This window comes from Pseudophryne corroboree, chromosome 4 (genome assembly GCF_028390025.1).
Source record: "Pseudophryne corroboree isolate aPseCor3 chromosome 4, aPseCor3.hap2, whole genome shotgun sequence".
Taxonomy (NCBI): domain Eukaryota; kingdom Metazoa; phylum Chordata; class Amphibia; order Anura; family Myobatrachidae; genus Pseudophryne; species Pseudophryne corroboree.
Genome location: NC_086447.1, coordinates 294,148,537 through 294,166,018, shown reverse-complemented (window position 1 = coordinate 294,166,018; position 17,482 = coordinate 294,148,537). Strand labels below are relative to the sequence as shown.

Below are 17,482 nucleotides of genomic sequence, written 5' to 3'. Positions count from 1 at the left end.
CTCGGACCTCGTCTCCACAGCTACGGCAGGTAAATCGAATTTCTTGCCTTACGTTCCCTCACAGCCTAAGAAAGCGCCTCATTATCAAATGCAGTCCTTTCGTTCGAATAAAAGCAAAAAAGTACGTGGATCGTCCTTTCTTGCCAGAGGTAAGGGCAGAGGAAAAAAGCTGCACACGGCTAGTTCCCAGGAACAGAAGTCCTCCCAGGCCTCTGCAAAATCCACCGCATGACGCTGGGGCTCCCCTGAGGGAGTCCGCTCCAGTGGGAGCACGTCTTCGACTTTTCAGCCACATCTGGGTTCTCTTACGGGTGGATCCCTGGGCAATAGAGGGAGTTAGTGTTAAATGCAATTCAAAAATTGTATCTTCAACAGGTGGTGGTCAAAGTTCCCCTACTGCAACAGGGGAGGGGATATTACTCAACCCTGTTTGTGGTCCCGAAACCGGACGGTTCGGTCAGACTCATTTTGAATTTAAAATCCCTGAACCTATACTTGAAAAAGTTCAAGTTCAAGATGGAGTCGCTCAGAGCGGTCATCGCCAGCCTGGAAGGGGGGGATTTTATGGTTTCCCTAGACATAAAGGATGCGTACCTTCATGTTCCAATATTTCCACCTCATCAGGTGTTCCTGAGATTTGCTGTACAGGATTGTCATTACCAATTTCAGACGTTGCCGTTTGGCCTTTCCACGGCCCCGAGGATTTTCGCCAAGGTACTGGTGGAAATGATGGTGCTCCTGTGCAAGCGAGGTGTCACAATTATCCCATACTTGGATGATCTCCTCATAAAAGCGAGATCTTCGGGAGAAGTTACTGGACAGCGTGTCACTTTCATTGAAGGTGTTACAGCAACACGGCTGGATTCTCAATATCCCGAAGTCGCAGCTGGTTCCTACGACGCGTCTGACCTTCTTGGGCTTGATTCTGGACACAGACCAGAAAAGGGTTTTTCTTCCGACGGAAAAAGCTCAGGAACTCATGACTCTGGTCAGGAACCTATTGAAGCCAAAAACAGGTGTCAGTGCATCACTGCACTCGAGTCCTGGGGAAAATGGTGGCATCATACGAAGCCATTCCCTCCGGCAGGTTCCATGCGAGAACCTTCCAATGGGACCTGCTGGACAAGTGGTCCGGGTCACATCTACATATGCATCGGCGGATCACCCTGTCCCCCAGTGCCAGGGTATCTCTCCTGTGGTGGCTGCAGAGTGCTCACCTCCTAGAGGGCCGCAGGTTCGGCGTTCAGGACTGGATCCTGGTGACCACAGACGCAAGCCTCCGAGGTTGGGGAGCAGTCACACGGAAGAAATTTCCAAGGTCTTTGGTTAAGTCCTGGAGTTGAGGGCCATATACAACGCCCTACGTCAAGCGGAGGCATTACTTCGCGACAAACCAGTTCTGATTCAGTCAGACAATGTCACCGCAGTGGCTCATGTAAACCGTCAAGGCGGCAGAAGGAGCAGGGTGGCAATGGCGGAAGCCACCAGGATTCTTCGCTGGGCGGAGAATCATGTCAGCGCACTGTCAGCAGTGTTCATTCCGGGAGTGGACAATTGGGAAGCAGACTTCCTCAGCAGACACGATCTGCATCCGGGAGAGTGGGGGCTTCATCAAGAAGTCTTTGAGCAGATCGCAAGTCGGTGGGGACTGCCCCAAATAGACATGATGGCGTCCCGTCTCAACAAAAAGCTAAAAAGGTATTGCGCCAAGTCAAGAGATCCTCAGGCGGTAGCTGTGGACGCCCTGGTGACACCGTGGGTGTACCGGTCGGTCTATGTATTTCCTCCTCTTCCTCTCATACCCAAGGTGTTGAGAATAATCGGACAAAGAGGAGTGAGAACAATCCTCATTGTTCCAGATTGGCCACGAAGGACCTGGTATCCGGAGCTGCAGGAGTTGCTCACAGAAGATCCGTGGCCTCTTCCTCTAAGACAGGACCTGCTGCAACAGGGGCCCTGTCTGTTCCAGGACTTACCGCGGCTGCGTTTGACGGCATGGCGGTTGAACGCCGGATCCTAGCGAAAAAGGTATTCCGGATGAGGTCATTCCTACACTAATAAAGGCTAGGAAGGATGTGACATCAAAACATTATCACCGAATATGGCAAAAATATGTTTCTTGGTGTGAGGCCAGGAATGCTCCTACGGAGAATTCCAGCTGGGCCGTCTCCTTCACTTCCTACAGTCGGGAGTGACTTTGGGCCTGAAATTGGGTTCCATTAAGGTCCAGATTTCGGCTCTATCCATTTTCTTTCAAAAAGAACTGGCTTCTCTTCCTGAAGTCCAGACGTTTGTAAAGGGAGTGCTGCATATTCAGCCCCCTTTTGTGCCTCCAGTGGCACCTTGGGATCTTAACGTGGTGATGAGTTTCCTGAAGTCACACTGGTTTGAGCCACTCAAAACCGTGGAGTTAAAATTTCTCACGTGGAAGGTGGTCATGCTATTAGCCTTGGCTTCAGCTAGGCGTGTGTCAGGATTAGCGGCTTTGTCACATAAAAGCCCCTATCTGGTTTTCCATATGGACAGGGCAGAATTGCGGACCCGTCCACAATTTCTGCCAAAAGTGATGTCATCCTTTCATATGAACCAACCTATTGTGGTGCCTGTGGCTACTCGTGACTTGGAGGATTCCGAGTTACTAGATGTGGTCAGGGCTTTGAAGGTTTATGTAGCCAGAACGGTTAGAGTCAGGAAAACTGAGTCGCTGTTTATCCTGTATGCATCCAACAAGCTGGGTGCTCCTGCTTCAAAGCAAACTATTGCCCGCTGGATCTGTAACATGATTCAGCAGGCTCATTCTGCGGCTGGATTGCCGCTTCCAAAATCAGTAAAAGCCCACTCCACAAGGAAGGTGGGCTCTTCTTGGGCGGCTGCCCGAGGGGTCTCGGCATTACAACTTTGCCGGGCGGCTACTTGGTCAGGTTCAAACACTTTTGCAAAGTTCTACAAGTTTGATACCCTTGCTGAGGAGGACCTTGTGTTTCTCATTCGGTGCTGCAGAGTCATCCGCACTCTCCCGCCCGTTTGGGAGCTTTGGTATAATCCCCATGGTCCTTACGGAGTCCCCAGCATCCACTAGGACGTTAGAGAAAATAAGATTTTACTTACCTGTAAATCTATTTCTCGTAGTCCGTAGTGGATGCTGGGCGCCCATCCCAAGTGCGGACTTCTTCTGCAAATCTTGTATACAGTTATTGCTTAAATAAGGGTTATGTTTGCTTGCATCAGGGTTGATCTGATGCTCCGTTGTGGTTCATACTGTTAACTGGGTAAGTTTATCACAAGTTATACGGTGTGATTGGTGTGACTGGTATGAGTCTTGCCCTGGATTCCAAAATCCTTTCCTTGTAATGTCAGCTCTTCCGGGCACAGTTTCTCTGGCTGAGGTCTGGAGGAGGGACATAGAGGGAGGAGCCAGAGCACACCAGTATTTAATTTCTTTCTTGGGGTGCCCTGTCTCCTGCGGAGCCCGTCTATTCCCCATGGTCCTTACGGAGTCCCCAGCATCCACTACGGACTACGAGAAATAGATTTACCGGTAAGTAAAATCTTATTTTCTGTGGCACAACGGTACGGTGGTCCTGTCCCGTGTATCCAGTGCTCGCTCCAAAAAGAACCTCATTTCGAGGTAAGGGACAGATGAAAAGCATATCTTTCGTTTCTCTATAATTAATACTTCATTTTTTATAGGACTAATATCTAATACCGTTCTTTCCAGAAATCACTGCTACTTTGATTATTGTAGTACTCAAATTTGTGCATATATTGTTTTACCCTCATTTACGGTGCTTTACAGGATTTCAGGTTTTAGCCTTTATGCTTTTTCCCATGATTTGATGATATAAATGGTATAAGTTGGATAAGACCTGCAGTTGCATAAATTATTAAGTGCTGAAGGTTAAACTGTAAGAGAAAACTTAACTACATGGGTTGAACTGATGCAAAAGCTGCTATATAGATTCTGTGTTGCAATGTATGTAGGTAAGGGATGAATGATGTGTACAAGTGTAAACTAAACTCTTCTCTTGTACGAGGGGCAGAGAGTACAACTGCCTTCTCATGGCAAGCTTTTATAGAGCCTAGGAAGAATAGATCTGTGTGAGCTTTCTTGCCCGAGGTATGGTGAAGGCTTGAGGAGAAACTGTGACTTGAGGCCGTTCTTATAGCAGGTATTGTAAAGTCTTGATAGGAAATAGATCTAAGTGAGTTTTCTTGTCAAGGAATTATAAAAGCCTTGGGAGAAAGGGGTCTTGTACTCCGTCAGACATGACGCTTGTGGGTATACTTAACTGTATTGAAATAATTGATTTATCTCCTTGCTGTGGTAGGAAACCCCATTTGCTTGTTATAGCCAGTTTTTGAGGTGATTTTTGTGCACAAGTAGAGGGCAAATGGGGCAAAATCAGTCCACAGTTAGGGAGGTCCCTCTGGGTACCCTGGCTAATGTTATGTGTTGTAAACATGGTATAATTGCGGTGAAATATTTGAAGGAATTGAATAATAGAACACAGGATTCACTAACCTTTCCTCTTACAGGTACCTTTGACGGAACTGTTAAATAATTTAGGAAATAAGTTGAAAAGTTATAATGAATAGATCCTATTGTTTGTGGGTGGCTGAAGCACTTATTGTCGTCTCCAATAGAAAATCCTCCGCCTTATGCGGCAAGAACTATAGTTTTGAAACAGAGACAGATGAGGAGACTGGAGAGAGGGAGGAGGCATTATACCCTTACTTGCATCAGATTATGCAGAACCCACAGAGTCAGGGGGCATAGGCAGCAGACACTTCTCAGGTCGCTGCCACTGCTCCTTCCTCTGCGAGTATAGCAGAGGGTACACGGTTAGCAGACACCCCCAAGGTTGCTGCTACCATTTCTTCCCTCTTTGATAACACTACAATACAGGAATCCTCAGTTCATGTTCAGTCACCAGATTCATCTGGTACATGGACACTGGACTACGTTGTAACATCTTTGGGCAGAGGTAGAGGTCAACGCATGAAACCACAGACCTCGACCCCTGCAGATCCCAGTGTGTCACAGCCATCCCTATACCCGGTCAGTCTTATTACGGCCCCCTCCAGCTGGAGGTACAGGGCCGGCTGTCACATACAATGCATGTCCCCTGGATGGCATTAGACCTTAGAGCCCTAGCAGAAAAGACGCCGGACCCAAGGTACGATCCGAAAGCTGCTTGGGATCATTTAATTCTAACTAAGCATATTCACCAACCCACATACAGAGATATCTTACAATAAATACCTGCCTTGTTTAAACCCAATGATTACACGTCCCTGATGCAGCAGTTAAAATGGAACGCTACTGCTGCTGATCTTAATAGTGATCAGCTGGCTACCAAATGGTTGGAATTAGAAACAGCATTTAACAAAACATTCCCTGCCATAATAGATTGGACGAAGAGTATGGGAATTGCCCAGGACCCAAAAGAATCAGTCGCAGATTACACTGCCAGATTCTTTAAAACTGTCAAGTGCCATAGTGGCATTCCTGACATACAAGGGAAACCAGATTTAGCTCCCTTGTTAATAACGTCCTATGTAGAGGGACTGAAAAGACCCATACAGTCCAGACTTAAAACCCAGTCTTCTGACTGGAAAACTAAAACCCTTGCTAATATTATTGAATGGTGCAGGCATCATGAAAATCATTTAATTAAGAAGAATGCGAACAGACAGCAAAAGTTAATGAATTTACAAATCAAAACAGCTGAGCAGTCAGCTCAGCCAGCTCACAGGACATTCTCCAGTGGGAGGGGGTTGGCACCCCGAAGAACTGCAATATGTTACAACTGCCATGAAACTGCACACTTGTCCTATGATTGCAAGAAACCCCCACATGCAAGGGACAATAAAATCCTTTTGACAATCTCAAGGACTTTAGACAGCGTCCAGGGAATAGAGATTGAGATGAGGCCAACGCTCCGGTGTACCCAGCATTAGCTACAGATAATCATGATCCCATGGTAAATTTAATCCTAAATAATAAGCAGATACCTTGTTTGATAGACAGCAGAGCTACAGTTTCATTAATAACCGGTAGCCAAGATTTTCCTAATTCTGACAAAACTGTCACTGCAGTAGGAATATCTAACAGCCCCATTGAAATGGTGCTTTTAGAGCCCTTAACTGTCATGCTCAGTCCCCTTACAGACACTCACTCTTTTTTGTTGTCCACTAGTGCCTCTGTCAGTTTGCTTGGTCGCGATCTACTCACAAAACTCAGGTGCTCTATCAGTTGCTCACCTGATGGAATTTACCTGCATGTGCCAGAACAACATGCTGACACCGTGCAGGATGCCTTGTGGTAGCATGAAAACAACAGGCTTATGCCTGTCCTACAGACGCTACCAAGCTGGCTGTCCGAAATCCCAGAGCAACTGTGGACTAAAGATAGCTCAGATGTAGGGCTCATAAAATCGGTAGAGCCAGGGCATATCAAACTTAAGCCTCATCAACAACCTCCGAGACTGCTCCAGTACTTCCTTAAGCCAGAGGCAGAACAAGGCCTTTTCCCCATGCTCCAAAGGCTTTTGGAACAAGGGGTAATTGTTAAAACCTTGAGTCCAGCGAATACCCCGATCCTACCAATCAGAAAAAAAAGAAAGGGCAGGAAGGGGAACAAGGGGGAGGACAGACCACATCATGGAGATTTGTGCAGGACCTCAGGGCTGTAAATGCTGCAGTTCTCTCCCTATTCCCCATGGTCCCAAATCCAGCTACCATTCTTATGCCAGTCCCTCCAAATAGTTCACATTTTTCTATTATCGATTTGTGCTCAGCTTTCTTTTCTGTCCCTATCCACCCAGACAGCCAGTATTTGTTTGCTTTCACCTACAGGGGACAGCAGTACACCTGGACTCATCTACCAATGGGATACACAGATGCTCCTACCATATTTGGTCAAGCATTGAATGAGGATTTGAGTCGCTTTTTACCACCAGGTGGCTCCAACCTCATTCACTATGTGGATGATCTACTGCTTTGTTCACCATCACTAGCGGTATCTGAACAAGATACCAAAGCGATGCTATGTTTCTTAGCAGAAAGAGGACACAAAGTGTCCAAGGATAAGATGCAGTTATGTTCCCCCAAACATAGGACATAGGATATTACAAGGTTACCGACACATAACCACAGAGTCGAGGCAATTCAACAGGTGCAATTGCCCAGAAATAAAAAACAGGTGCGCTCTTTTCTAGGGATGACAGGTTATTGCAGCCAATGGATACTTAATTACTCGCAATTAGCGGCACCACTTTATGAGTTAACCAAACACACTGTTCCAGAACCTTTGCAGCACATGGAAGAAACTGACCAAGCATTCAGACATTGAGTCACTATTACAACCACCGGCACTAGGCATTCCAAATTATTACAAGCCTTTTTCCCGTTTTTGTGATGGGACATTCTGCAGTTATGTTAACTCAACTGCATGGAGACGAACAGCGCCCTGTAGCATACTACAGTGCTATTTTGGACCCGGCCGCCTGGGCCCTACCGGTTTGTTTGCGGGTGGTGGCTGCCACCGCTATCTTAGTTCACAAATCTGCAGATAATGTCCTGAATCAACCATTGTATCTGTATGTGACTTGTGCAGTAGCGACCCTACTTACATATAAACAAACTCAGCATTTAACCACTTTAAGGCTCACTAAGTGGGAATTAGGTTTGCTGGCGCCCAGTATTCTTATTATCCAGCGCTGCAATACATTGAATCCCACCACCCTTCTGCCTATAAGGGATGAGTCTTTACAGACTCAGAGGAAGGTGGGGGCACACAAGACACACACGATTGCCTTGCAATTGTGGCACAGAACTTTTCTCCACGTCCCGACCTCACTGATGAATCTGTCCCTCATGCAGATTTAACATTGTTCATGGATGGAAGCTGCCTAAGATGAGAGGATGGCAGCCTCGGGTCTGCTGTATGCATACAGACTGATATGTTGGAGACCAGACCTCTGCCAGCTCCTCAGCTGAAAGTGCTGAGCAGTGCCGTAACTAGGCATTTCTCTAACGTCCTAGTGGATGCTGGGGACTCCGAAAGGACCATGGGGAATAGCGGCTCCGCAGGAGACTGGGCACAAAAGTAAAAAGCTTTAGGACTACCTGGTGTGCACTGGCTCCTCCCCCTATGACCCTCCTCCAAGCCTCAGTTAGATTTTTGTGCCCGAACGAGACGGGTGCAGGCTAAGGGGCTCTCCTGAGCTGCTTAGTGTAAAAGTTTAAAGTAGGTTTTTTTTATTTTCAGTGAGACCTGCTGGCAACAGGCTCACTGCACCGAGGGACTAAGGGGAGAAGAAGCGAACTCACCTGCGTGCAGAGTGGATTGGGCTTCTTAGGCTACTGGACATTAGCTCCAGAGGGACGATCACAGGCCCAGCCATGGATGGGTCCCAGAGCCGCGCTGCCGTCCCCCTTACAGAGCCAGAAGACGGAAGAGGTCCGGAAAATCGGCGGCAGAAGACGTCCTGTCTTCAATAAGGTAGCGCACAGCACTGCAGCTGTGCGCCATTGCTCTCAGCACACTTCACACTCCGGTCACTGAGGGTGCAGGGCGCTGGGGGGGGGGCGCCCTGAGACGCAATAAATACACCTTTTTTGGCAAAAAATACATCACATATAGCTCCTGGGCTATATGGATGTATTTAACCCCTGCCAATTTTTACATAAAAAAGCGGGAGAAAGGCCGCCGAAAAAGGGGCGGAGCCTATCTCCTCAGCACACTGGCGCCATTTTTTCCTCACAGCTTCGTTGGAGGAAGGCTCCCTGACTCTCCCCTGCAGTCCTGCACTACAGAAACAGGGTAAAACAAGAGAGGGGGGGCACTAAATTGGCATATAAATATATACAGCAGCTATATTAGGGAAAAACACTTATATAAGGTTATCCCTGTATATATATATATATAGCGCTCTGGTGTGTGCTGGCAAACTCTCCCTCTGTCTCCCCAAAGGGCTAGTGGGGTCCTGTCCTCTATCAGAGCATTCCCTGTGTGTGTGCTGTGTGTCGGTACGTTGTGTCGACATGTATGAGGAGGAAAATGGTGTGGAGGCGGAGCAATTGCCTGTGTTAGTGATGTCACCCCCTAGGGAGTCGACACCTGACTGGATGGTCTTATGGAAAGAATTACGTGATAGTGTCAGCACTTTACAAAAGACTGTTGACGACATGAGACAGCCGGCGAATCAGTTAATACCTGTACAGGCGTCTCAAACACCGTCAGGGGCTCTAAAGCGCCCGTTACCTCAGGTCGATACAGACACAGACACGGACACTGACTCCAGTGTCGACGGTGAGGAAACAAACGTATTTTCCAGTAGGGCCACACGTTACATGATCACGGCAATGAAGGAGGTTTTGAACATTTCTGATACTACAAGTACCACAAAAAAGGGTATTATGTGGGGTGTGAAAAAACTACCCGTAGTTTTTCCCGAATCAGATGAATTAAATGAGGTGTGTGATGAAGCGTGGGTTTCCCCCGATAAAAAACTGCTAATTTCTAAAAAGTTATTGGCATTATACCCTTTCCCGCCAGAGGTTAGGGCGCGTTGGGAAACACCCCCTAGGGTAGATAAGGCGCTCACACGCTTATCAAAACAAGTGGCGTTACCGTCCCCTGATACGGCCGCCCTCAAGGAACCAGCTGATAGGAAGCTGGAAAATATCCTTAAAAGTATATACACACATACTGGTATTATACTGCGACCAGCAATCGCCTCAGCCTGGTTGTGCAGTGCTGGGGTGGCTTGGTCGGATTCCCTGACTGAAAATATTGATACCCTGGACAGGGACAATATATTATTGACTATAGAGCATTTAAAGGATGCATTTCTATATATGCGAGATGCACAGAGGGATATTTGCACTCTGGCATCAAGAGTAAGTGCGATGTCCATTTCTGCCAGAAGAGGATTATGGACGCGACAGTGGTCAGGGGATGCGGATTCCAAACGGCATATGGAAGTATTGCCGTATAAAGGGGAGGAGTTATTTGGGGTCGGTCTATCGGACCTGGTGGCCACGGCAACGGCTGGAAAATCCACCTTTTTACCCCAAGTCACCTCGCAGCAGAAAAAGATACCGTCTTTTCAGGCTCAGTCCTTTCGTCCCCATAAGGGCAAGCGGGCAAAAGGCCACTCATATCTGCCCCGGGGCAGAGGAAGGGGTAAAAGACTGCAGCAGACAGCCTCTTCCCACGAACAGAAGCCCCCCCCCCCCGCTTCTGCCAAGTCCTCAGCATGACGCTGGGGCCTTACAAGCGGACTCAGGCACGGTGGGGGCCCGTCTCAAGAATTTCAGCGCGCAGTGGGCTCACTCGCAAGTGGACCCCTGGATCCTGCAGGTAGTATCTCAGGGTACAAATTGGAATTCGAGACGTCTCCCCCTCGCCGGTTCCTTAAGTCTGCTTTACCAACGTCTCCCCCCGACAGGGAGGCGGTATTGGAAGCCATTCACAAGCTGTATTCCCAGCAGGTGATAATCAAGGTACCCCTCCTACAACAGGGAAAGGGGTATTATTCCACGCTGTTTGTGGTACCGAAGCCGGACGGCTCGGTGAGACCCATTTTAAATCTGAAATCCTTGAACACTTACATAAAAAGGTTCAAGTTCAAGATGGAGTCACTCAGAGCAGTGATAGCGAACCTGGAAGAAGGGGACTATATGGTGTCTCTGGACATCAAGGATGCTTACCTCCATGTCCCAATTTGCCCTTCTCACCAAGGGTACCTCAGGTTTGTGGTACAGAACTGTCACTATCCGTTTCAGACGCTGCCGTTTGGATTGTCCACGGCACCCCGGGTCTTTACCAAGGTAATGGCCGCAATGATGATTCTTCTTCGAAGAAAAGGCGTCTTAATTATCCCTTACTTGGACGATCTCCTGATAAGGGCAAGGTCCAGAGAACAGTTAGAGGTCGGAGTAGCACTATCTCAAGTAGTACTACGACAGCACGGATGGATTCTAAATATTCCAAAATCGCAGCTGATTCCGATGACACGTCTGCTGTTCCTAGGGATGATTCTGGACACAGTACAGAAAAAGGTGTTTCTCCCGGAGGAGAAAACCAAGGAGTTATCCGACCTAGTCAGGAACCTCCTAAGACCAGGCCAAGTGTCAGTACATCAATGCACAAGGGTCCTGGGAAAGATGGTGGCTTCTTACGAAGCGATTCCATTCGGCAGATTCCACGCAAGAACTTTTCAGTGGGATCTGCTGGACAAATGGTCCGGATCGCATCTTCAAATGCATCAGCGGATAACCCTGTCTCCAAGGACAAGGGTGTCTCTCCTGTGGTGGTTACAGAGTGCTCATCTCCTAGAGGGCCGCAGATTCGGCATTCAGGATTGGGTCCTGGTGACCACGGATGCCAGCCTGAGAGGCTGGGGAGCAGTCACACAGGGAAGAAATTTCCAGGGCTTGTGGTCAAGCATGGAAACGTCACTTCACATAAATATCCTGGAACTAAGGGCCATTTACAATGCCCTAAGTCAGGCAAGACCTCTGCTTCAGGGTCAGCCGGTGTTGATCCAGTCGGACAACATCACGGCAGTCGCCCACGTAAACAGACAGGGCGGCACAAGAAGCAGGAGGGCAATGATGGAAGTGGCAAGGATTCTTCGCTGGGCGGAGAATCATGTGATAGCACTGTCAGCAGTGTTCATTCCGGGAGTGGACAACTGGGAAGCAGACTTCCTCAGCAGACACGATCTTCACCCGGGGGAGTGGGGACTTCACCCAGAAGTCTTCCACATGATTGTGAACCGTTGGGAAAAACCAAAGGTGGACATGATGGCGTCCCGCCTCAACAAAAAACTGGACAGATATTGCGCCAGGTCAAGGGACCCTCAGGCAATAGCTGTGGACGCTCTGGTAACACCGTGGGTGTACCAGTCAGTGTATGTGTTCCCTCCTCTTCCTCTCATACCAAAAGTACTGAGAATCATAAGAAGGAGAGGAGTAAGAACTATACTCGTGGCTCCGGATTGGCCAAGAAGGACTTGGTACCCGGAAATTCAAGAGATGCTCACGGAAGACCCGTGGCCTCTACCTCTAAGAAAGGACCTGCTCCAGCAGGGACCATGTCTGTTCCAAGACTTACCGCGGCTGCGTTTGACGGCATGGCGGTTGAACGCCGGATCCTGAAGGAAAAAGGCATTCCGGATGAAGTCATCCCTACCCTGATCAAAGCCAGGAAGGATGTAACCGTACAACATTATCACCGTATTTGGCGTAAATATGTTGCGTGGTGCGAGGCCAGGAAGGCCCCTACAGAGGAATTTCAACTGGGTCGTTTCCTGCATTTCCTGCAAACAGGACTGTCTATGGGCCTCAAATTAGGGTCCATTAAGGTTCAAATTTCGGCCCTGTCAATATTCTTCCAAAAAGAACTGGCTTCTGTTCCTGAAGTTCAGACGTTTGTCAAGGGAGTACTGCATATACAGCCTCCTTTTGTGCCTCCAGTGGCACCTTGGGATCTCAATGTAGTTTTGGGATTCCTAAAATCACATTGGTTTGAACCACTCACCACTGTGGACTTAAAATATCTCACATGGAAAGTGGTAATGCTGTTAGCCCTGGCTTCAGCCAGGCGTGTCTCAGAATTGGCGGCTTTATCCTATAAAAGCCCTTACCTAATTTTTCATACGGACAGGGCAGAATTGAGGACTCGTCCTCAATTTCTCCCTAAGGTGGTTTCAGCTTTTCACTTAAACCAGCCTATTGTGGTGCCTGCGGCTACTAGGGACTTGGAGGATTCCAAGTTGCTGGACGTAGTCAGGGCCCTGAAAATATGTTTCCAGGACGGCTGGAGTCAGAAAATCTGATTCGCTGTTTATCCTGTATGCACCCAACAAGCTGGGTGCTCCTGCTTCTAAGCAGACGATTGCTCGTTGGATTTGTAGTACAATTCAACTTGCACATTCTGTGGCAGGCCTGCCACAGCCAAAATCTGTAAAAGCCCATTCCACACGAAAGTGGGCTCATCTTGGGCGGCTGCCCGAGGGGTCTCGGCTTTACAACTTTGCCGAGCAGCTACTTGGTCAGGGGCAAACACGTTTGCTAAATTCTACAAATTTGATACCCTGGCTGAGGAGGACCTGGAGTTCTCTCATTCCTTGCTGCAGAGTCATCCGCACTCTCCCGCCCGTTTGGGAGCTTTGGTATAATCCCCATGGTCCTTTCGGAGTCCCCAGCATCCACTAGGACGTTAGAGAAAATAAGAATTTACTTACCGATAATTCTATTTCTCATAGTCCGTAGTGGATGCTGGGCGCCCATCCCAAGTGCGGATTGTCTGCATTACTTGTACATAGTTATTGTTACAAAAATCGGGTTATTGTTGTTGTGAGCCATCTTTTCAGAGGCTCCTTCTGTTATCATGCTGTTAACTGGGTTCAGATCACAAGTTGTACGGTGTGATTGGTGTGGCTGGTATGAGTCTTACCCGGGATACAAAATCCTTCCTTATTGTGTACGCTCGTCCGGGCACAGTATCCTAACTGAGGCTTGGAGGAGGGTCATAGGGGGAGGAGCCAGTGCACACCAGGTAGTCCTAAAGCTTTTTACTTTTGTGCCCAGTCTCCTGCGGAGCCGCTATTCCCCATGGTCCTTTCGGAGTCCCCAGCATCCACTACGGACTATGAGAAATAGAGTTATCGGTAAGTAAATTCTTATTTTTAGCGCTGTGTGCAAGAAATGACAGTGGCGCCCCCCCGCCCCCATGTAAGATAGGGGCAGGCGCGCGAAAAATGCATAGGGGCGTGGCCACAAAATAATAGCAATTCATACTACGGTGCATAGTAGTCTACATTATTCAAATTACGCTGCACAGTAGCGCCACTACACCAGGTAGAGCCCCTTTTACACATTACAGCAGACAGCGTCCCCCTTTTTACACATTGCGGCAGCCAGTCCCCCTTTTTACACACTGCGGCAGCCAGGCCCCCTTTTTACACATTGCGGCAGCCAGGCCCCCTTTTTACACATTGCGGCAGCCAGGCCCCCTTTTTACACATTGCGGCAGCCAGGCCCCCTTTTTACACATTGCGGCAGCCAGTCCCCCTTTTTACACATTGCGGCAGCCAGTCCCCCTTTTTACACATTGCGGCAGCCAGGCCCCCTTTTTACACATTGCGGCAGCCAGTCCCCCTTTTTACACATTGCGGCAGCCATCCCCCTTTTTACACATTGCGGCAGCCATCCCCCTTTTTACACATTGCGGCAGCCATCCCCCTTTTTACACATTGCGGCAGACGGTGACCCCCTGAGAGAGAGAGAAAGAGAGATATACTTACCATCTCCCTGCTGGCAGTCAGACTCCTCGTGCAGCTCCCTCGGTGCAGGCAGTGAGGTGAGAAGGAGGGAGGGGGAGCAGGGAGCCGCAGCAGCGCTATGTCATTGGTAGTAAGCGCCGCTGCAGCATCCCCCTCTCCTTTCGTATTGGCTGCCCGGCGCTGCTGTGGATGCTGGGATGCGGTTCCTCCATCCCAGCATCCACAGCAGCGCCGGGCAGCCAATACGAAAGGAGAGGGGGATGCTGCAGCGGCGCTTACTACCAATGACATAGCGCTGCTGCGGCTCCCTCCTCCTCCTCCGCTGCCCGGCGCTGGTCCTCTTCTCCACAGCACGGCGCACACAGCAGATGCGGCATGTAATGAGTCAATTTGACTCATTACATGCCGCTGGCCGTGCGATCTCAGGGCAACTGCGCTGTGTGCCAAGCCCACTTGGCACACACGTAGTTACGGCCCTGGTGCTGAGCTTGTAGCTCTAACCAGAGCTTGTGAACTAGCAAAGGACAACATTGTAAATATTTACACTGACTCTTGCTACGCTTTTGGGTTTGTCCAAGATTTTGGCAGCCTATGGAAAATGAGAAATTTCTTATCATCTAATGGTACACCTATCGCGCATGCTGAAAGGGTACGAGAACTCTTAGAAGCAATAATGAAGCCTGAACAAATTGCTGTGATAAAGTGTCAAGCTCACACTGCTGGCAGAGATGAGGTGTCTAAAGGGAATGCCAGAGCAGACAAAACAGAAAATACTGTACACTGCCATGTCAAAAGAACGAGTATATGTAATGTATGAAATATGTATACCTGATACACAAACACTGATTTCTATGCAACAAACCTCTGGTCCACAGGAAATCTCCACCTGGGAGCGGGAAGGATGCCAGCCAGACGCTGATGGTTTGCGGCGCAGCAAAGAAGGCAAGCCAGTGGCACCCAGATCACTTTTACCTGCATTGGCTCAGGTCAGTCATGGTCTTGACCCATGCATCTAAAACTGCAATGACTAATTTAGTCGGGACCTACTGGTACGCCCCAGGATTCTCTACATTGGCTTCTGAATTTTGCCAGGGCTGTCTAATTTGTCTCCAAAACAATCCAGGTAGAAAAGTGCCTACAATATCATCACACCTTCCCACCACAGGTGGTACAAATTGATTACATTCAGCTCCCAAAGGTAAGACAATTGCAGTATGTTTTAACTTGTACAGACCTGTTTAGTGGGTGGGTGGATGGAGGCGTGGCCTGTAGCTATGGCAAAAGCTATTATAACAGCCAAGAAGATAGTGCAGGAATTAGTCTGCCGGTATAGACTCCCCCATGTTATCTCCTCTGACCAAGGTACGCTTTTTTCAGGAAGGGTATTCAAAGAAATGTGTGAAATGATGGGCATTAAGCAAAATCTCCATGTGCCCTACCACCCCCAGTCAAGTGCAAAAATTGAGAGATCAAATCAGACTGTAAAGAATAAATTGCAAAAGTGTACCCAGCAGCCTGGACTTTTGTGGCCTGAGGCCTTGCCATTTGTTTTGCATTCTATCCGAACCATGCCCACTGGACCATTACGCTTTTCTCCATATAAAATCCTATTTGGAAAGTTACCCAACCTTATGATGGTCCCAGCCCCAGACCTTTCTACAGCCCAAGATGTGACTTTTAAATATCTGATTAACTATTGAGTAGACAGATCAAGACAATTCATGATGCTGTTATTTCCCAACAGCCGAGCAGTCCTGCAGCCTGCCATGATTTGATGCCTGGTGACTTTGATGATAAAAAAACTTTTTAAGTTGCAGTCCTTTGTCCGAACGGTGGGAGGGACCATTCCAGGTACTGTTGATGACCCCAACGGCTGTGAAAGTTGGTGAAAGGTCCACCTGGATACACGCTTCACATTGCAAAAAGGTCCTCTCTGACCTGCCCCGAGGTGAACCAGAAAACATCCTGCAGACCACCTCACCTGTGTTGCTCACAGTACTGTGACCACCAGAAAGGATATAATAAAGCCCCTGGCATGGTAGGCAAGCCTATGCTACCATTTGGTGTTTTCTTCCTGCTTCTTTTTGTTAGAAATACATCTTAGTCGCAATGCAATGTGACTAGGCCGCACCAGGGTACTGTGCTCATTAATTTGATATGCAACATTTGTGTATCTACGAGTGACTCTATCTCTGAATCCGTATACGAAGTTCTGCAATGCTACGGCTGAAGATTCTTTCAATGCCAGATTCCATTGTGCTTTGTATACAGACTTAGTTACACACATACTGACATACTGTATATACAAGACAGCACAGTCTCCTGGTGGAATAAAGCACACTCGCAGATGTGAATTTATGCATTTTTGTGTGTCCGTCCTATTCTGAGATGGACACAACTTGGCTTAATCTGTCTGTCCTTGAAATAAGGTTTTTCAGGGGCGTAAACTGGATGGTGGCAAAATGATTGCATGTAACCTCCCATACTGTATTGGTCCATGTCGCTGAATGCCTGTCTGCTATTTCATCTTGGATGTCATCTTGCCACCTCAAACTCAACATTTCCAAAACAGAATTAATTATTTTCCCACCAGCCAAAAGTAGATACCAACCTGATATCTCCATAACTGTTGACAATGCGACAATCCACCCTACCCCACAAACTCGCTGCCTAGGTGTCATCCTTGATTTTGAATTGTCCTTTGAATGTGTAGAACAATCTGTCTCCAAATCATGTTGCATGCATCTAAAAAACATCCAAAATACGTCCTTATCTTACAAAAGACACAGCAAAAACTATTCCATGCACTCATCATCTCCCACATTGATTATTTGAATAGTCTCCTTACTGGTCTTCCCAAACATAGGCTCTCACCACTACAATCCATTTTGAATGCAGCTGCGAGGCTAATCTTCCTCGATAGACGTTCATCGTCTGCAAATCCGCTCTGTCAGTCCCTCCATTGGCTACCGGTATTCTACCATATTCAATATAAAATACTTTTACTTACATACAAGGCTATTAACCAAACTGCACCAACATACATCTCTTCACTTATCTCAAAATATCTCCCTACCAGACCTTTCCGCTCTGCACAAGGGGGGTCATTCCGAGTTGTTCGCTCGCAAGCTGCTTTTAGCAGCTTTGCACACGCTAAGCCGCCGCCTACTGGGAGTGAATCT

The 17,482-nt window shown here is 48.1% G+C and overlaps 1 long non-coding RNA gene across 1 annotated transcript in view; it reads left to right on the top strand.

Annotated features, from left to right (window-relative positions):
• LOC134909397 (uncharacterized) overlaps window positions 1-16,359 on the top strand; it is an 83,347-nt gene extending 66,988 nt beyond the window's left edge. The window contains exons 2-3 of the long non-coding RNA XR_010175912.1: window positions 15,176-15,498; window positions 16,045-16,359. This is a non-coding gene — a long non-coding RNA (uncharacterized LOC134909397). The remainder of the gene's footprint in view (window positions 1-15,175; window positions 15,499-16,044) is intronic.
• The last annotated feature ends 1,123 nt before the right edge of the window (window positions 16,360-17,482 follow it).